A 22,690-nucleotide genomic window follows, 5' to 3' on the forward strand; every position below is an offset into this window, starting at 1 on the left:
GAGCTGCAAACTGGATGGTCCCACTCTGACCTCTGGGCTTCCTGGCTCCTGGATCTCTAGGGAGGTGCTAATCTAGCCTTTGCCTGAGGCTATCCAGCCAAAGCCTCCCTGCAGGGCTTGGGCGGGGCGGGTCCCACGGGATCAACAGGGCGGGGCTAGCAGTTATGGCCGCTCGCAGTCCTGCCCTCAGAGGCTTTGCTTCTTAATGTCCCAGTAATCGCTGCAAGCCCTTCGGAGAGAAAGCTGCCCTCGAGTTCCGACCGCTGCCAGACAGTCCCACTTCTCCCGTATGAGTCTGGGTCCCTAGAGACTCGCCCGGAACTGGAGCTCAGAGCCTGAGACTCCCTCCCCATTGAAAACGACAACCGCGCCCTCAGCCGCCAGCCTGCTCAGCATGCACCTCTGCACCTTAGTATTTTACTTCCGCACTGCGCCTCCTCTGAGTCTCGGTATGCTTTTCTCTTTCCTTCTAGTTGTAGTATTTCCACTCAGCCAGCCTTCCTGTGGTTCTGGATGATGTCCATTTTTCTTTTAGTTGTATTTTTGAAGTGGTTGTGCAAGGCAGCAATCTACGTAATAATCTCTGTCTTAGCGACCATTAAGACAGAACAACCATAGCAATCTCTATGCCGCCATCTTGGTTTCTCCTCCAAGAAAAAAAATTGAGCATTGACAAAGTTGTATGTTCTCTATGATGTGTAACAGTTGTTACTGGACTTTTCTATAGAAAATAAGACAGAGGACTCAACTAGTGATTATCTAGACTCCCTTAATTTAGGATAATCATGGCCCTAATAAATGACTCAGTGAAAAGTATTTAGTGTCTTCTCACTCTCCAAAATGTATCTCACTGTTGAGAGTTTAATTATAATTTTATTCCCAGAACCTATATTGTTTATAGCAGCTCAATATAATTTGTTGACTTGAATGGAAACCATGTGCAACAATTATTGGAAATAGTTTAAAGCAGTCTTACTCATTTAAAAATACACTTTCTGCTTACTTCCAAGGTGAGGTATAGGTACTAGCATCCATTCTAATGTCTGACCCTAAGTAGATGCTCCATTATACGAATCATAATTTAAATACCAAAATCCCATCAGCAAAATATATTTCAGCATCTATTTTAATAGATCCCAAAATAAACTGTAACTATATTTTCTAGAAAAGAGGAAGGAAACAAAATAGAAAAGTTAAAATTTAGTTATAGTTTTAAAACACAAAATATGAGCCAGTTTAAAATAAAAAATAAGGCAAATAAAGATTATTTGGAAAACACATTTCATTTGAAAATGTGCAAAAGTTAAAGTAACTATAGAAGCTGAAAAAGATGCTTCCAAAATAAATATCAACAGGTGAAAACAAAAACAATTATTAAAGTGTGGAACTGTATGCTGATACATTATGGAGGAAATAGAAGACAAAGGATCAGTCATTTATCTTATTCAAAATTAAATAGATTAGTATTAAGCATTGACCATATAGAATGTGGATTGAGTCTCTCATGGTCCTTTTCTCCACTACTTTCATACACTGTTCTTGTATGGATTACTCAAGCCCTGCTTTTTAATTATGACCTATGAAATCACCAGCTCTTTAACTTTATTTTCACTCTGCATTTTCCTCAACATCCCAAAACGTGTATTCAACTCCTTAATGTTTCATCGTAGATGACGCCAGGTTGGTTACCTTGAACTAATAGGTACAAAGCTAATTATACCTATTAGTCCCTCCACCTAAATCAGAAGGGACTTTTTACAGATTTCTCACTTATTGTGAATATTTTTGCAATTTGTAGTCATCTTTTCTCCTTAAATATCTGTCCTCTTCTTTCCATATATTCATCTGATTATTTGGTTTACAACCCTATCATCTCTAGTATCCATGTACTACAGTGCTACATTACTAATTCATTTTCAATCTCAATTCTTATATTACCACTGTTCTCCAAGGTACAGCTAGAAATTTTCTCACTAAAATTAAAATTATCTTCCTACTTCCTTGCATAAAATTCTTTAATGTGAAAACAATGTATGAAAAAATCTAAACTCACTGAGATACATACATTAACATTTTTTTCCCTCAAGTAATTGTCTTCAAACAAGCCAAATGTCTTCTCATATGTCTTAAATTTATATAACCTACTTCCTGATAATCCCATAAATTACCTTTTTTTTCAGAATAATAGCTCAAGAATTAAGGAATATCTCAATTTAGCTTTAAATATTTCCATTAGTCCATTAATCTCTCTCTATCTAAGGTTGACTTTCTTGATTGTGTTTTTAGTTCTTTCTTCTTATTAATGATTTGTCTATTTGTTTTGTCTTATACTGATTGCTGTATTAAAATATCTTGGTACTAGGGGGTTTCTGTTTATTTTTCTTGCATTTTCCGTAGTTTTTAATTATTAAGGTGGCTGTTTTGTTAATTAGTACATGAAGCTTGACATGTATTATAGATTCACTGTGGATTCTGGATTTCCACATTGAAATGGACTCCTTATTTCCTTTCTGTGATCAGCATCTCAAACTAAGATTTCTTCAACTGGTCTAAATACAACACAAAAATTCAATTATGTTGAACTTAATCATGATATTTTCTAATTTTCCTTGACCCACATGTTCTCTGAATATATCTATATAAAAGCCTAAGCGACCATTAAGACAGAACAACCAGAACAACTAGAACGACTGCTCGCTATGACACGCACTGACCACCAGGGGACAGACGCTCAACGCAGGAGCTGCCCCCTGGTTGTCAGTGCACTTCCACAGCAGGAGCACCGCTCAGCCAGAAGCCAGGCTCACTGCTGGCAAGCGCAGCTGTGGTGGTGGGAGCCTCTCCCACCTCCATGGCAGAGCAAAGGAGCGGCAAGTTGAGCGGTAAGGAGCAAGCAGGCGGGCGGTTAGGAGTGAGCAGGTGGGCAGTTAGGAGTGAAGGGTCCCAGATTGCAAGAGGGATGTCCGACTGTCAGATGTCTGACTGCAGGGATAGGGGCTAAACCAGCAGTTGCACATCCCCCAAGGGGTCCTGGATTGCAAGAGGTGCCACCCGGGCTGAGGGAGCTCCCCCTCCTCCCCTGTGCACAAATTTTGTACACTGGACCTCTAGTAGTCTATATTTTCTTTCCAAATATTTGGATATTTCCTAAATATTTTTTTATGTATTGATTCCTAATTCACTTCTATTGTGAATATATAAGATATTATTTGTATGATTTCAGTCCTTATATTATCCATTAAGATTTATTTATGGTCATCACAGGTTCTCTCTACAACTGTTCTATATGCATTTGAAAAGAATGTGCATTTGGCTGTTCTTGGATGGAGTGTTTTATAAGTGGCAGTTCAAGTTGAATAATAGTATTGCTCAAGTCTTCTATAAAATTAGTGATGGTCTCTCTGCTTTTTTTTTTCAATTATTGAGTTGGCATATTGAAATATCTGAGTATCATTGTGGAGTTGTACAAGTCTCCCTTCCATTTTATTGGTTTTAGCTTCATCTGTTTTGAAGTTCTGCTATAAGATGCATAATTTATAATTTATGTGTTTGTCTAGCACCTAGGCTCTTTTATCACTATGAAATATATCTGTGTTTCCTTATATTTCTTGCCCTACAGTCTACTTTGATATTAATTTAGCCCTTCCAGCCCTAAGATTCCTGTCTGAATGGTATCTCATTCCAACTCTTTACCTTCAGCCAATTTGTATCTTTGAACATGAAGAGTTTCTCAGGTAGACAGTATATAACGGGAATCTGCTTTTTTCATTCTGTATGAATTACAAGTATGGAGGAGATAAGTAAGTCTAGGAAATATGGAAAAGCAAGAGAGAAATACTATGTGGCAAAAAAAATTACAACGAAATTTCAGAGGTTACATTACATTTAAAATTTTTTCTTGGATGAAATAATATTACATTTCAATTATACCCATACACTTCAATGAAGATATTTTACACAATTAAATCTTGGGGGACTTAGAAAAAAGGAAAAGCATGAGTGTTCAATAAAGGTAGCTGGTGAGAGAGAATATCAAAACAAAACACCCAAGCCAGCAATTAAGGGCAGGAAAACAAAATAACTTGTAGCCTTGCATATTTTGAGAAATTTAAATCCTAAATTTACTTCCCATTAAATTTCTCACACAAAAAAACCCCTAGCTTAAAATATGTTTTCAGTATTAGTGTTACATACACAAATTATTGATATCATTAGTATTATAAAAACTTGGGTAATTTGTTTTCTTGCATAATTGCCAGCCCTAGATGGAGGTTTCATCCTCTTGATTTGATATAATCAGATTAATGAATAGTCTTTGCCATTCACCAGCTGTACCAACATTGTTATGTTTTGTTTAATGACCCACAAAATGAAAAAAATAACAGTACTCAATTCATGAGGTTGCTCCAAGGACAAAATATGAGTCAACAGAGGCAGAAATCTCAGCACAGTGCTTACTCAGCACATGCCAAAGAAATGAGTAGCAGCATCACCATCATCATCATCATCATCATCATCATCATCAATATCCATATGCTTCTAATCAGTTAATTTTTTCTCACTCTAAGTACATAGCATCTTTTTGAGTTCAAATCAGAGCTCAGCTATTTTTCCCTTTGTGACTTAATATGTAGAGGATCCAAGTAATGGATGAAACATGGCTTTGTTTTTCTTTTACTGATTTTCAAAGGCTAGGGATCCTAAAGTAAACATTTCCAATTACAGCATCTCTTTCCCAGGAGATATCAAAATTGGTATCATGCTTCTTCACAAGGTTCTAATAAACTGAAGCTGATAAAGACCATGGACTTCAGACAACCTCAGGACGTCAGACTCTTACTGCACTTAATTAAGACACTTTCTCATCCAGTGAACAAAGGGACTTATTTACCAACTGTGTTCACACAGGACTAATTCTATCTTATCCCTGGTGCTATTTTTTAATAATTAGCTACGTCATCATGAATTCCCCCTTTCTAGCACATAGGAACTCTTAAGCTATCCCCTCAGTAATTATCCTATGAATTTCTTCTTTCTTTTTTTTTAAGTTTTATTCTTTGAAAGATTAATTTTAAATATTGTTCTCAGACAATTCCCCTTTTTTCACTTGAGGGAGTGCCATATGTGGTAAAGAAATTGCCCACTTTAGGGAGTGGAGTTTATAGTAATGAGCGATAAAGAATGATGGAGACAACTAGGAGTTTTCAGTGGCCTGAAATATATCACCCCGTGCCGGAGAGAGTGTTCTTGGTGGCTCTCTATATTTGTTTGGCAACATAAAGTAGAAAGAGGCTGTAATCAGTGGAACCTAAATCAGGGTCAGGAATCAGAAGCTCTAATGTGGAAAATAAGTCTTCTGCAAAAATTTCAAGAATATACAAAAATATTTGCTTTTTTAAAATAATTTGCCTAATGTTAAAGTTATCGGTATATAGATATAATCCTTTTACATTCAAATATTATTTACATAAACTAATAAATAAATTTGAAAATGTATGTATATGATTAATTTGATTTTTTAAAGTATTTAAAACTGGTTGCATGCTTAATAAATTAAGCTTTTCACAAGTCCAGGTCTTCACAAGTGACAGATTCTCTTACGTTTTTTAAATTCTTTTAAAATTAGACACACTTGGCTTTCTCCCAAATCCAATAATAATAATTTATGTGTTAAATACAGGGTTGTTACCATGATTTTCCTTTTTATTTAATTGTTTATCTTTATTTTTCTATTCTCAGTTCCAATTTCAACACCTCTGAATATAAATTTCAACATCTAATTTATTGTCTCATATCAGGAGTCAATCCTTTGAGATTATTTCTATTCTCAGTTGAAATGACTGTTCTCTTAAATAATTTGTGGATGCTATGTCTGATTTATAGAGAAAAATATTTAATATCTGACTTTAGTAGAATTCAGTGATAAACTGTTTATCTAAATCTGAAGATCTAGTTAGAAGAATTATCCTTCTAAAGTAGATGTAAGCAATCTAAGTGCCTGAATGTATAAATTCACTGGTAAGTCTTATTTTGTTTCTTTATATTAAAAGGTCTACCGGCCTTTCCTTTCTGTTGTTGTTGTTTATGCACCAGCAGAATCATGATTATCCACAGAGTAAAGGATGAGTCTAGATACATATCTTTGTTGTATCACTGAGAGGATGATGTTGGCATGTCCATCGCCACGTGGGTGAAGTACTTTTGATCTAATGGGAGACAGAAATATAAAAGCGGAGGAGGTAACATGGATATTTCCTCAAGTCACTGGGAGGGCTGGAATAGAAGTCTTCTACAACTGGAATTTTCTTTGCTCTACTGGGGAATCCTAATTGAAGTGGGGAATCTCATAGCCAGAGGTACCATGACTTGAATGTGGCAACGGAAACTACCAATACTATCAGAAATTATCCAGACTAACACAGTTCAAAACTAGTGCCTGATAAAAGAAAAAAGAAGCAATGTATGAATGAGCAAATAAATAAATACATAAGCAAAATGAATGAATACATATCTAAAATGTCCTATATTTCAGAGTCTCCCCCCAAGTTTCCTCCCAGACAGCCAGAGCACACAGCTAAGAAATACACCTCCTGCCTTGGCCAGTGTGGCTCAGTTAGTGGAGCATCATCCTGTATGGTGGCAGGTTTGATTCCCAGTCAGGCCACATACCCAGCTTGCATGTTCAATCCCTGGTCGGGGTGCATACAGGAGACAACCAATCGATGTTACTCTCTAAGATGGATGTTTCTCTCTCTCTCTTTCTCTCTCTCTCTCTCTCTCTCTCTCTCTCTCTCTCTTCTGTCTCTCCTCTTTCTCCCCACCCCCTCTCTCTAAAATCAATAAGCATGTCCTCAGGTGAGGATTTAATAAAGAAAGAAAGAAATGCATCTCAGTCTGTTGATTTTGCATGGTGCTGAATGTTGGAGCCTGCTGCCCTCAACCCCAGATAGGAATGGCCACACATATATTTCATGGAAAATATTACTAAATGCAATGAGTGTAAAAAACAGATGGACATTTCATGGCAGCCTCCACATAGGAGCATCTCTCCCCTTGCGAAGGATGTTATTAATGAAAGAGAAAGAAATGGAAATAAAATAACCCTGGCAGCTCTCAGCTTGGGGTTGTGTGGCACTTGCAGCTGAACCAAGGTGTTTCTAAGGTCAAATAGATACTTTCACAAAAAGCCCATGCCAGATGAGATCATTCTGTATCCACACTAGAGTGAGCTAAAACAAGACAATTTCACCTAGAGAAAAAAAACAAAAAGAGATTAATTTTCTACTATGATCGAATATTGAATTTAACATCCCCTTCATTGCAGATCAAAGCTAATTATAGATCATTGCACAGGTGAAGGTAGATGCAGGTCATTGCAGAAGAGTAGAGAATATAAGCCAGTCACCAAGCAAGAAACACAAAGGAGAGGAAAATCCCAGTCCCTGTTACTTAATTTTGAGAATGAAAAAGTGGTATGATAAAAAGAAATACATTACAAAGACTTGTGAATATATTACCAGAGTTATAATTACATGGAAAGAAAAGAAAAAGAAAATTCCATATTAAAAAAAGCAATTATGGTACAATAAATAAAAAATACTTATGTATTCTACAAACCAGATCATGTACATAACTCTCTTGGATCATTTAGGATAATTTAGTTCATCAAATTATTTAAATGACAATGGATTTAAATATATTGGACTAGGAAAATAATGAAAATGTGCACTTAGCGCTATCCATTTCTGAATTCTAGCTGCTGAGACAGAAATATGTTTAAAATATGTGAATTATCTACATTAATGTGAGGTAACACTTCCTACAGCTTACTGGAATGCTAAACTTTTACAGTGGGAAGCTTGGTTTTTCTTTCAAATGCGATGTTTTAAAAATCACAGTAATTGTTAAATACAAATCCTCATATATATATATGACATTTCCACAGATTACTGTGTTTATAATTTTAAATTTGAGCTGCTGCCAAAGGAAATATTTCAGTTCAATTTACATGTCGATAGTGGCAGCTTTTACATTCTCACCCCTGGCTTTCTTGTGGCAATCATAACTCTCAGTGTGGAGAAGTGTACTTCTCTGCTTTTTCCTGAACAACAGGAAAGCTCATGTGTTTTATTTTGAAAAAGGCATCATCATACTTCTGAGACACATATTTACTTACGGCTCATGTTCTGAGATATAAAAAGTAAATCTACATAGTAGCTACCCCCCACCCCTTCATCTGTATGTTTGCTTTCCATGATTTCAGTTACCCCCGGTCAACCATGGTCCAAACTATTAAATGAAAAATTCCAGAACTAAATAAGCTATAAGTTTTAAGTGGGCTAAAATCATTAACTGGCAAACTATGCCCATTTACTGCTTAATTTGGTTAATAGACAGAATTATGAGCCAAATGTTTTGTCAGAGCATTTGTTGGATGACATTTTATGTATTATCATATAAAATAATAATTTTTACTGAACTAAAAGGGTTGGTTAAATGGTAGCTTGAAAAGAATCTTAAAGGAGTAACTATTACGGCTGCTAATGGAAGGTTAAGTGAGATAAATACTAATCCTTGGCCAATTGAAGATTTCATTATTGTACATTGTGGGCCTTTGGCATCATACATTTATCATCTGATTCCTAACCAAGCAAACCTCACACTAAGCCCTGTTTAAGCAGCACATGGAAAATATCTTCCAGAAAAAAATATTGTGAATTCCATTACACAAATATGTTTATATCTCTGCCCATTAAATCAAACAAGAAAGCCAATGAAAAGAAGCTCAGTTTCTAAGAATGACTAATTTGAAATGAATTTCACAAGGACAGTTACGAATTAAATGTATTTTCTTTTTGTTGTCTTAAAAGACTACACGGAATATTTTTTTTTTCTCACTGGGAAGAGCTTTCTTCATTTTGAATTAAATGGAAATATTTAATGTGTCACACCATGTGACCATCCATGTTCAGATATCCCAGCAGGAATTAATAAAGGAATATCGCTCTTTCACCAGAGCTCTGTCTGAAATGCATGAAGACACACTGACAGCAATATCAATGTCCTCCAGTAAAAGATAAAATTTAGATTTTATTCTTATAAAAAATAAGAAAATGCACACAGAGTCCAACAATGCTCAAACATCCTAAAATATTAAAAAAATATATTTGCTGTGTACAACTACAGGAAAAGTATCAGAAATATCTCATAGGGAGATATTTTAAGACCATATATGACAGTAATTAACAGACACTAAAATAAATTTCAGAGAATTATGAAATATAACCTTAATTTTAAAAATCTATAAAGACTAGTCCAGGAGGCCTGCAAATGGGAAAACTGATCCTGAGACACTTCTTACAAATAAATCCCTGTAAAGGAAACTCCCAGGATCGAAAGGTAGGACAAGGAATGGAAGTCTAACTTACAAATTTCTTTTTAAATGGATTTAAGGAGAAAGAAATTGATGAGAATTTTCAGTATCAAAGGAGACATGATTTCATCCAGAAGGCAAAAGTTGTCCTGATTAAGATAAATATAATGTACAACTAAACACATTTTATTTATACTGCAAGCACTAGAGGCAAAGCTTTAAAAGCCCAAAAGTCACCAGAAGAGAAGGAATACAATTACAAAGTCAAGACAATTAGAAAAATAGTTTTCTCATAAGGAAACATTAAAGCCAGAAGATGTTCATGTAATATCTTCAAAGTAATGAGATAAATTAAAAGCCTTCTCTGCAGTGCATGTCCAGAAAAACTCTTTCAAGTCAAAGAAGAAAATATACATAGAAGCAAAAAGTGTGTTTAATTCCAATAGACACACACTAAAGCAATAAATGATAGGGAATATAATGCAGGGAAATTGGGAAAATTACTGTAGAAGGAAAGTCTGAACATCAAGTATAAAAATAATCCTAAAGCAAGTAATTAGGACTATAATTTTAAAGACTTATGATAGAATCTGTTTTAAAATAAATAAAAGAGAGTCATCTAACTGATAGAGACTGGCATTTGAATCACCCAGGACGGTATAAAAAAGATCATCTGACCTGATGGAGAACTGGTAGTAATTCCTAAACTGCTTGTTTGAAATATTATGTTCTTTCGAGGTCTGGTCAGATTACCACACAATAGGAGGCTGTAAAGGTTTCAGCAAGTAGAATTGGCAAGACCTAATATGTGAAAATAGGGTTATTGAATGATGCTGTGCACATAGTAGCCTCCTGTAAATGCTGACTATCACCATTATCTCCCTCACCATTTTCATCAATGATCTTTCATTCTCTTGGATAATACAGAGAAGCAAGTAGGGAATCCAAATAAAGTCAATGCCAAACATGAGGTAAAAGCTATGAGATTATATAGAACCAATGGATAAATAGTAAAGCTTCAGGGAAAAAAAAAATTCTCAAATACAAACCAATATATGGGGTCAAAAGTGGGAGAATCTGTGCATTCTTGAGTCTTCTAGTGGTTAGGATAGCTGGTGTGATGGTCTTTTTTTGTGTGTCAATCAGACTGGCCTTGGGGTGCCCAGATTAAATGTTATTTCTGAGTGTGTCTGTGAGCATTTTTCTGGATAAGGTTAACATTGGGCTCAGTGGACTCAGTAAAGCAGATTGCCCTCCGCAATGCAGGTGGGCTTCATCCAATCTGTTGAGAGCCTGAATACAACAAAATATGGAAGAAGGAGAAATCCACTCTTTTTTCCTGCCTCAGTGGTTGAGCTGGGACATCTGATTTCATCTTCTCCAACCCTTACACTGGGATTTACATCATTGATTCCCCTGCTTCTCAGGATTTAGGACTCTAGCTGAGTTCTACCACTGGCTTTCTTGGGTCTCCAATTTGCAGATGGCAGATCGTGGGACTTCTCAGTCCCAGTAATCTTGTGAGAAATTCCTCACAATAAATCATCTTTTGTGTATATAAGCACATAGAGTGGATCTATTTCTCTGGAGAACCCTACATCACATTTTCTTAATGTAAGTCACAGTTTTCCACTCAAATATTTCCAGTTGGGGGCCAAAAAAAATATCGTATGGATGTTTGATTACAGGTAGAAATAGTTATATATGCTAATACACATACATGCATTATTTTGTTTTAGATCTTAATCATACAAAAAAGGACATCCTGTTGAGCAGAACAGAAATAATTTTTTGCCTTTTGAGATGATTAAAATCAATTTATTTATTAACTACAATATAGGTTTGAAATCTTGGTGAAATTTCTATTTAAGAAACATTTTTAAAGGCCAAGAAAAAGTTTATAGGCATCATAGCACTATATCTTGGTAGTAATGAATCCTATTACATTTATGACTATGTTATCATATCAGTTAATGCATTTTCTGTGCAATGATGCAGTTTTACCGCCTACATCTATCAGTACAATGAATCATTTCTCAAGGCCTCTGCATGAATACTAAATAAATCAAAAGAAAATATGCAGAATCAAAATGTGGGAGATAACTCCATGTTAACTGTAGCTTGCCTAATACTGCTGTTCAACCCTTTTATTTTGACAACTACATTTTCTTACATTGTAATATGCAAACACCCATCTTTACTAAGTAGAACTTATTTTTATTCCAATCAGTCCTAATTTATCAATTGAAATAATCTAATAGAAATTGAACATTCTTAGAGGAAAGCAAGAAATAGGATTTACATAATCCCTACATGCACATTGTGTTACTATTTGAATTCTTTCACAGCTATTACTTTCCATACAGTTCTGTGCCTTGTCAGCTAGTATGTTGCTGGCATCAATTTTTCCTATCAAAATTTCTCTTCTGCATTCAGTTTTTCTTTCTGGAAGTATCATTATGATAACTGCTGATGTCAAAATATCATTTCCATTTATCCCAGAAAGAGACAATAAAGAAGTGTGAAGAAAATATTATTTTCATGGGAAAATTTCCAGGTTATATTATCCCACAAATACTTTTCCAGAATAATGTTTTTCCTGTATATTTTTCTCCCCAAGATTTTTCAATGAACTGTTGACTTTAAAATCCTAAACATTTAACATACAGCTTGAAAACAAATCTCACCTTGCATCCTTCTGGCTAAAGTGTTCATTACAAATATCCTGTGATTGTTTTAAATACTTCAACTAGTATTTCTTGTAATAAATACACTGAAATAGAATAGCTACAGTGAAACCTATCATTTTTGTGACCATAGAATTTGTTAAGGAGGTTTACTGAAATAACCTGAATGATTTTTATTAGACTTTAATTCATCTATCACTTATGTCTTACTTGGTAATCTAAATTATTTCAAAAGCAAAATAATAATAAAATGAGTCAATATATTTCTTATGGTACTATATTATTGAATCAAAATTGGAGACATTTGCTCAGCAATGACTCTACTAAGAGATTTTTCATGCATCTACACTCTTAATTCTCACGCAAACCTATGAACTGGAAGCAATTATCATTTCAATTCTCAAGATGAGAAAATGCACAGGGAAGTCTGTTGTACAAGTTTACACACATAATAAATGTTGGGGTAGTGGGAGGACAGAGTGACGCCTACATGGTTGACAATGCTGTTTTCTTAACCCTTACCTCCTCTTGGTTCCTGTAAAAAGGCTCCATAAAATTATAGGATCTTTTTTACTCTGATTCTGTGGTCTTTTTCCTTTATTAAAATGTTTTCCTTAAAAAAAAGGAAAGTATCCTTACAGCCTATAATTGCAAAGATATTTCAATCAAATTTTGGAACAGTGGTAAACAGAAGCAAATATAAGTTTAAAAAAAGCTTTGGGAAAGTTTATTAAATACTAGTATAAGTCACATTTGTTAAAAAAAAAAACTTTATTTTTTGGTATTTACATAACTCCTTGCCTTGGAATATTTCTTGGTTGATTGCAGTGAGAATTAGTTACAGATATTATCTGTGTCTCATGAACCTTGATCCTATATGAATCCACCTCCCTCGCCTGTAACCCCTGGAAACCATCCATCTTTTGTAGAAAAATGTATAGAGATTTCCCAAATACCACAGCTCACACATATTAGTCTTCTAGATTATCAAATCAATCAATTTTAACTATGATGCAAAGTAAAATGATATAGGAATGTACTATTTAATGAGTCCATAGAGTTCTTGATTCAACTTTCTTTTTTTATAAATTAATATTACTTTTGGCCAGATTTGTTCAGTATACAGTGGAATTTAATATCAAAAAGAAAAGAAGGTATTAGATGAGTGGTCCTTATGAAATTGAATAAAATCATCTATTAATGATTGTTGTAAAGTGAGTTATATATAGTACATAATTATACATGCATATGTATATATATATTATGTTAATCTAAATATAATTAATGCACAATAAGAATAAATATATACACAGAAGAATATGCTGGGTTTCAAAAAAGACTATGTAAGTGGAAGAATACATATATTTTAAATAGATTATGTATTATATTTTTCTTTTTATTGAATTTATTGGGGTTATATTAATAAAATTATACAGATTTCAGGTATACAATTGTATAATACATCATCTGTACATTGTATTGTGTGTTCACCACCCAGGTAAACTCTCCTTTCATCAACATTTATCCCCTGTACGCCCTCTGAAAACATGAATCTTCAGTTTCCAATAATCTTTTGGCAGAATTATGAATTATAATTATGAATTATAATTAAATTAGTCTCCTGTGAGTCTGAAAAGATGTTAAAGAAATTATAAAGCATCACCTTAACTCTATTACATATTTTACTTGAGGACAGATCATTTCTTTTTTGGAATTAAGAGTAGAGAATTACCCGTATGCCTTCTTGAAAAGATGCCAACATGCAGCTAGACTCTTAAGAGACATGGATGATTGAGAATGTGCCCCAAGCACTGTTTCATTATTGAGAATGATGAAAATGAAGAGATGCTGTTTTCCAACATATTTTCACAAACTCTTAACTATTTTACCTTTGAGAGAGAGATGGCATATGATATCATCATACTTTTTGCCTGGATGAAATAAGATGCTGCTGTCTTTAATAATTATAAGGGTTTTTTATGCTTTTTTCTCATAAGACACTCTGTGAGTCACTGCAATGTTTTACCATAGTGTAGGGTATATGTGAATATTGCCCTTCCTTCCTCCTTCCCTGTCTATAATAATAAATGCATAATATGCTAATTAGGCTGGATGTCCTTCCAGAGGAAGCCCGGGTCCTGGGTGCCAGAAGGAAGCCTGGGTCCTGGGTGCCAAAGGGAAGCCGGTGCCGGCAGCCGGGGGAAGGAAGGCCTACTCTTGCATGGATTTCATGCATCAGGCCTCTAGTTCTGCAATATTTAAGAACTTCAGCATCACAGTCTAGACCAGTGATGGCGAACCTTTTGAGCTCGGTGTGTCAGCATTTTGAAAAACCCTAACTTAACTCTGGTGCCGTGTCACATATAGAAATTTTTTGATATTTGCAACCATAGTAAAACAAAGACTTATATTTTTGATATTTAGTTTATATATTTAAATGCCATTTAACAAAGAAAAATCAACCAAAAAAATGAGTTCGCGTGTCACCTCTGACACGCGTGTCATAGGTTCACCATCACTGGTCTAGGCCATGAATTGAGGAGGTGGAGTGGAGGTAATACTGGACACTATGGAAAGAATGACCCTCATTCAGAGGAAGTACATCTTGTCCTTTAAAGTCTAACACACAGAGGTCGGCAGAGGTACTAGTTAAGATAGAATTTTAGGGTTTTTGGCATAATGTTGAGGGAAATTCATTTTGATGGTTTATGTTTTGGTCACTAAATTAGAGATTGAGTTCATCTATTTAAAATTATTGACGATTAGTAGTGACATAGGTTATAAAAAAGAGAAAAAACATTTGAAACATTCACTATACAGAGGACAGGGGGGAGGAGGAGGGGAAAACAACAACAACAACAAAAACATTAGGAAGGAAAAGGTTCCCAGGTGCTGATGAGGGCTCAGTTGCATGAACGTTAGGAAACTGATAAAGACACCAAATCTGAGTTGTAATTTTTTTCTTGTAGGCTTCATCTGTTTTGGAATTGTTATGGAGAAGCTAGCTAGATGGGATTGATCCAGGGTTAAGGTAATTCTAGTACAAGGCAATAGTATGTAATTACAGAGTTTGATAAAAAATAAAAATTCACACAGCATGCAGTTGATGTGGTAAGGAGAAAAGAAGGACCCAAGATTGGGAGTCTGTCTGAAGCCCAAGAACACTCGTAGGAATGACTCCTGGGTGAACCAGAAACTTTGATATGAGACAACTTCACAAGGAGGATCATTTCATGTGAATAACAATTCATCACGGCAGAGTTTGGGTAACATGGATGAAAGTTGAAGGTCACTGGAGGAAAAAAGTCAAGGAAAGGAGAGTCAAGAATAGTTTCTGAATTACTAGTTTGTGCAGATGGGTGTGTCATATTCTTTCCTATACTGAGAGAATCCACTGGAAGAGATACAAGGTTTGAAGAGAATGCAATGAATTCAGTTTAACACATTAAGCTTGAATCTCCTGGAAGATATTCAAATGAGAAGCACAGGAATGTTTAAGAATTCACCTGACTGAATTTACTGGGAGAAAAGTTTGTTTTGTTAACTGGAGAAAACATACTGTCCTATCACTTGGGAATGCCACCAAGGATTGGGATACAGGCCAGCAGGCAACAATGGGTTGGGTTATACCAAGTAGCCAGAATAAACATAAATATTAATTTTAACCAAGAAATCAAATGAAGAGCAACAGACCAAGTAAGAATATGTTATTATAGACAGGAATAAGGTCAGAAGCTAAGAAAATCAGCAACAGATATAGGAATCAAATATAACACAGCAAGGGAAATCACCTTAAGATTTAGCCATCATCATCAACAACAACAAAAATGAGAGGCCATCATTTTGTTTTACCTATTGTTACCATGGGGCTTAGAGTGAAATGGACTAAAAGGTAATTAGGGAGTTTAAGGAGAAAGCTGTTGTATTATTCCAACCATGCAATCATTAAAAACATGGACTAAGGTCATCACCATGATGATAGCAATGAATTGATTTTTTTAAAAAAACTTGTTTATCAGAATTTATTGATCTGATATTAACCCCAGAATTGATATAGACAATAAAGAAGAAAGTTTAAAAGAACACATTACAGTTTTGAAATAGGTGCTTTAGAAAATCATTGTAGCAATGAGAAAGTAAGGAATTTGGGAGGAAAAAATATATCAGCTCTGTAAACTTGGACAGATTTACACCATTCTGATTACAAACATAATTTTATTATCTAGGAAATAGCAATTGAGCCCATTAGTTCCAATGGGTCTTGTAAAGTTTAAACAAGATATGATGTAAGTGAGATAACATATGTGAGGGCAAAACCATGTGGACCTAATTCACCATTTTATTCCATATCCCAGAAGAGTACTTAACATACACATTCCAGGTACTCAATAAATATTTATTTAATGAAAGAAAGAGAGAGAGCTATGAATGTTTAATTTTGCAAAAAAATATAGGAGAATAAAAACACAAAAGGCCATTGCACTGGACACACCATTGTAAAGTCAAATTTTCTTATTACAAAGTAGCTTCTTAAATGTTTCTACATTGTTTCTTTAAAACAAAAACAAGATAAAAAGAAAAGAAAACTCGGCCAGAAAGAAAATTGGTATTAGTCGAAAAAATTTCTCAAAACAGATGCTCATATTACCTTACCAGCCAGAAAAAAAAAATTGGTATTAGTCGAAAAAAATTTCTCAAAACAGATGCTCATATTACCTTACCACAATAACATATGATGCATTTCTGAAATGGAGAACACCTATTTGTAAATCTTTATTCATCAATGTTCCCCATGAGAAGCTCAGAGGGGAGAAAAGCTGACATAAAAATGATAATAAACTAATTTGCAATTATATTCTTCTATTTACAATGATAAAAACAAATACTTCACTGGGCAGAATGTATTCTATGTTAATATTTTGCATAACTTTAAAAACTCATTATTGATTTATCTTCACAATAATAATCTGAATATATTTTATTCCTCACGCTAATTTATATGACTCAATTAAGGAGTCATTCAAGGGTGGGTGGAGATATTTTTGGACATGGGGTTAAATGGCCATCCTAGAACATCCTACAGTGGTTTTGCAGTAGTTGTATTCCTATATCATACTCTCCTGCCTGGAAGCTCACCAATGTATTATAGCATTTGTTTTTCTACTACGATGATTTAAATCAATTTTAGGATGCAATTAAAACTTTCGCTCTCATGTTACAGACTCCAGTTTACAATATTGACACCATAAAGACACTTTTCTTCTAGGCACTGAGATGCAGCCGTTAAAGCTGCTTCTAAAGGCTGTAGCATGATTTATATGAATTTATGGTTTAATTAATATACTTCTCATAGATATAGATATTTAAAATAGCACACTTAATGTGCAATTTTAATCTAGTTGTCATTTAGAAAGGAAAGGAATCTATGCCACAAGCTCTCAGCAAAATCTCCCCTACTCATCACACATGTCACACATATGAAATTCTAGCCATTTTGAAATGATTCCTAGAACATTCCAAAATGCTTCATATTTCCTTGTCTTTACTTGTGCTACCACTATTCTTTGGCTCTTGGAACACTTTCCACCTTTATGGCTAGTCAGTTCTAAAAACAGCACTCTATAATTGTGTCTTGTTTTTTTTTAGTAGAATTGGTTATGCATTCTTTAATGTCCTACCCTGTATATGAGTCTAGATCAGTGATGGTGAACCTATGACGCGCGTGTCAGAGGTGACACGCGAACTCATTTTTTTGGTTGATTTTTCTTTGTTAAATGGCATTTAAATATATAAAATAAATATCAAAAATATAAATCTTTGTTTTACCATGGTTGCAAATATCAAAAAATTTCTATATGTGACACGGCACCAGAGTTAAGTTAGGGTTTTTCAAAATGCTGACACGCCGAGCTCACAAGGTTCGCCATCTCTGGTCTAGATTCTAGACTCTAGAATGATACCTGTGACACTGTATTGTACTAATTTATTTTCAGTGCTGTTTAGCGAAAATTAACTTGGCCACTCCAACAGGTGTGAGGTGACGTCTTCTTGTGGTTTTAATTTGCATTTCTCGGATAATTAGCGGTGTTGAGTGTCATTTTATGTATCTATTGGCCATCTGTATGTCCTCTTTGAAGATGTTAAGAACATGGACTCCAGATTCAAGACTGTCTTCAACTGAAATAACTCATTAGATTAAAACTGTATAAATAGTTGTTCTCTCTATGGTCATTTGCTTTTGTCCTCTGGTCCTGGCTGAGTGTATTCCTGGCTGAAAGAGCATCCCTTCTGGGTCATCCCTCCCTGTATGATAGAGAAAAGCAGTAATAGAAAAACCATATGATTGTTCTAAAACTCTTGCTAACAGGTGGCACATGTCATTTTCACTACCATACCAATTCCTCAAAGGAAGTCACATTGCAGAGTCTAATATATTAGTGTATATACCAGAAGAACATAATCCTCTTGTAGAATGAGAAATTTTTTATGAGGGATTTTAGAGATAGGCAGAAAATCTTTTGAACAATATTTTACTTCCCCCAAAGAATTAGTTGTGAGAATTGACTTTGGGTGGTAAACTCACAGTGCAATATACAGATGATGTATTATAGAACTGAACACCTGAAACCTGTATATTTTTATTAACCAATGTCACCCAATAAATGTAATTAAAATTTTCAAAAAATAATGTAGATAGTCAGATATAATTTCGGGAGAGATGTCTTTAAAACCTTGAGAGAACACAGGGTCTAATATATCAGAGGAAGGCAGTCTGTTAATTCTAACTACAGAGAAGGTGGAGTGTCTGGGCACAAGTGTTTGCAGATGTGTATATTTGGCAGTGGAAATATGAATTAGGTCCCCCCAATTATTATTGTTTTCTAAGTGATGCATAGAAAGTCATCAGCTGAAAAACTGTAGGTAGCAGGGAAAGTTTAGGAAGAAAAAAATTAAAGTATCTTCTGACAGAAGAAAAAATTCCCATAACAATAGTGTAAGACTATTTGGCAGTTATGGTACTCATTTGCAATCAGTGGACATATCTATACTAATAAAAGGGTAATATGATAATTAGACCAGATAAACCAGACGTCTTCTGGATGTCCTTCCGGACAAAGCTGTAGTGGCTGCGAGGGCCGAGGGCTGGTGGTGCAGAAGAGGCGGTAGCGCGGGATAGGCGGCGGCATGGGAGAGGCGGCGGTGTGGGCCAGTCCAGCACTGCAGCCCCTTTTGCAGAGGTGGTGCCGGAGAGGGGACTGCGCGGTCCTGGTCCCAGTGCTGCCCCTTCCACAGAGGCAGCCATAGAGGCAGTGGCACAAGCCCGATCCCGGCACCATGCCTCTGCAGAGGCTGGACGGGGTGCAACCTGCTGTGCCTCAACCTCCCACAGCCCCTCCCACAGCCGGCCTGGCCCCAGATTGCCCCCACACACCACTGGGTGAGGGGGCAGGCCAGCGCTAAGAAGCAAGGGTCGAGGGCCAGCAGGGCTGAGGGCTGGCAGCCACAGTGGCCAGCGGTGGCAGCAGAAGTGAGGTAATGGGGGCGGCTCCTTCACCTGATCAGCTCGGTTGCCTCCTGCAGAAAAAAGCCAGACTGCAGCTTAGACCCGCTCCCCCTAGGAATTTTTGTGTACTGGACCTTTAGTCTATATATATAAAAACCTAAGTGACCATTACGACTGGATAACCAGACAACCAGCCAGTAGCTATGAGTAGCACTAACCACCAGGCGGCAGATGCTCAATGCAGGAGCTGCCCCCTGGTGGTTAGTGCACTCCTACAGCCAACCTCCCAAGGCTTGTCAACCTCCCGCAGTCCCTCCCTCCGGCTGGCCAGCCCCAATTGCCGGCCAGGCCGAGGGACCCCACCCATGCATGAATTCGTGAACTGGGCCTCTAATATCTATATAAAGTAAGACAGTATAGCACAGTTGTATGTGTGAGAAGAAAGTAAGTTAAGTTTGAACCTGTATCAAATTATTGGACCAGAAACAGGGTGTTATTAACATGGAAGGAATTTTTAGGCTTCTCAAAATTTTCCTTCCCAATCTATAGTATATTCTGCCAAGATATCTAAAAAAGGAAAATGAACTGGAAGATCTTTTGATATAAATGTTACTAAGGAGCATAAAGTATGTGAATTGTGTGTAAAATCTATAAGTATCTGGGACACCACTTACATGATAATTGATGATAAGAGCAATAAAAATTACCTCTGGCCCTAGCTGGTTTGGCTCAGCGGATAGAGCATCGGACTGCGGACTGAAGGGTCCCAGGTTCGATTCCGGTCAAGAGCACATGCCTAGGTTGTGGGCTCAATCCCCAGTTGGGGATGTGTAGGAGGCAGCCAATCAATGATTCTCTCTCATCATTGATGTTTCTATCTCTCTCTCCCTCTCCCTTCCTCTCTGAAATCAATAAAATATATATTTAAAAAAAAATTACCTCTGGGCCCTAGCCAGTTTGCTCAATGGATAGAGCATCAGCCTGAGGACTGAAGAGTTCTGGGTTTGATTCTAGTTAAGGGCATGTACCTGGGTTGCAGGTTCCTGGCCCTGGTCAGGGGTATGGGGGAGGCAACCAGTTGATATGTCTCTCTCACATTGGTATTTCTCTCTGTCTCACCCTCTCCCTTCCATTTTCTCTCTTTAAAAAAAAAAAAAATCATATCCTCAGGTGAGGATTAAAAACAAAACAAAATAAAAAATTGCCTCTGGAAAAGCTTAAATGTGAAACCCTATCTAAATGTATCTCGTAGTTTAGATAATATTAACAAGAGGTCATTATGCATGAGATAGAGTTCTCAGAGCTTTATCCACTTTGACACATTTAGAACTCACAACAACGATATAAAGTTGTATGATAATTGTTATCCCATTTTTAATGCAAAGAAACAGATTATAGAGATCAAATGCCTAAGGTCACAAAGCCAAGACTCACATTTTAGCAATGTAGTTCCAGAGCCCATTCTCTTATATTCCTTTCCATATATATGGCAAATCATCCTGATGTTTAGCTTTATTTGAGGGATGAATCAATTATAGGAGAGCAGAAAATGGCAGGCCACTCCCACTTGAACTATAGCCTAAGGGATGCTAAAATAGCAGTTTATCTCCCATAGGATCTTGTGAGGAATAGAATTCAATTAAAATTATTAGGTCCCAAATAAGTTCATGGCCAAATAGTAACCAACCCATTAGTGATACTAACAGATATTTGATTATTTAATCGCACATTAAAAACCTTAATACAATTTCCTTCTCTGAAATTTTTTATGTGAAAGGGCGAGGGATAGGCCCTCCATCTTGCCCCAGGGTAAGGGATAGACCCTCCATCTTGCCCCAGGGTAAGGGCTAGGCCCTCCATCTTGCCCCAGGGAAAGTGCTCCATCTTACCTTGGCCATGTGCTTGGCAAGGAGCTTCTTCCCGGAAGTCTAAGCCTCTGCTAGCCACACCCAGGAACAAGACACCAACTTGCGCCTGGCCAATCGGCAAGGCCACAGCCCTTTCTCCTCCCCTTACTCCAACCCCCTATAAAACCCCTCTCCACACAGAGTTCTCTCTCTCTCTGCTTCCTGTCGCTGCGTCGGCAAGGTGGGGGAGCCGAGCTAGCTCGAATAAAGACTCTTATGCTTTTGCATCGGACTGGCTGGCTCCCTGATGTGGTTTCTTGGGGATCCTGAAATCTGGGCATAACATTATGTTCAGTTTCAGTCTCTCTTTTTTATACGTTTCCAGAATGACTATTTATTACTAAGATAGCATGATATTCCTCATTTAGAAAATATCACATTATCCATCATCATTAATCAAATTTTACATGATATTAAATATCTAAGGAAGCTCTTTGAATCTTCAGAGAAGTGCCAAAACCAATGAAAACATTTGAAATGACAAATTAAATTATACTTATATTTGAAATATTGACTTACCAGGGTATTTACTCAAACTGTAATAATAAATGTAGAATTGCTTAAGAAGGAAACCTTTTTAAACAGAATGACATGGTAGAGTGTATTTGTTTATCAAATTAGTGAATTAGTTTTTGATGGTTTTAAACATTATTAAAGTAAACACATTTATTCATTAAATAATTGAATTGCCTGCATTGTAAATTGACATACCCCACTTTAATGCGTGAAGAGGACAATGAGAATAATGATAAATTCATAAAAATTATGTAGGACTGGCTTAGCCAAACTATAGGTTCACCAATTTGATCAGGGTTTCTGTCTTTTCATTTTAATTGGTTGGAAAGGTCTACAGAACTGGGGTAGGGATCTATTTCTGGATGCTCATTATAAGTAAATGTAGTCAAGCATCATCACATCCTAAAACTCTCGAAGGAATATGACACCTCTGGGAGGACCATAGACATGGTGTTAAAGTGTGTAAAGGTAATCATTAAAATAGAAAACGCAAAACCCTGGGGAGTCAGAAAAATATCCACATCAAATAATTTTATTTTAATAAAGAGTAGAATTCACCAGTCCCTAAAGCAACATTTTTCCCCTACTAGCCAAAGAAACTCATAGTTTAAAAACAGGGCAGAAATTGATTAGTTCAGATAAATAGATGTGCATACATAATTGTTTAAAATTGAATAAGGTAGAAAAATAATGGATAGAGCTG

This window comes from Myotis brandtii, unplaced genomic scaffold, assembly GCF_000412655.1.
Source record: "Myotis brandtii unplaced genomic scaffold, ASM41265v1 scaffold154, whole genome shotgun sequence".
NCBI classification, from domain to species: domain Eukaryota; kingdom Metazoa; phylum Chordata; class Mammalia; order Chiroptera; family Vespertilionidae; genus Myotis; species Myotis brandtii.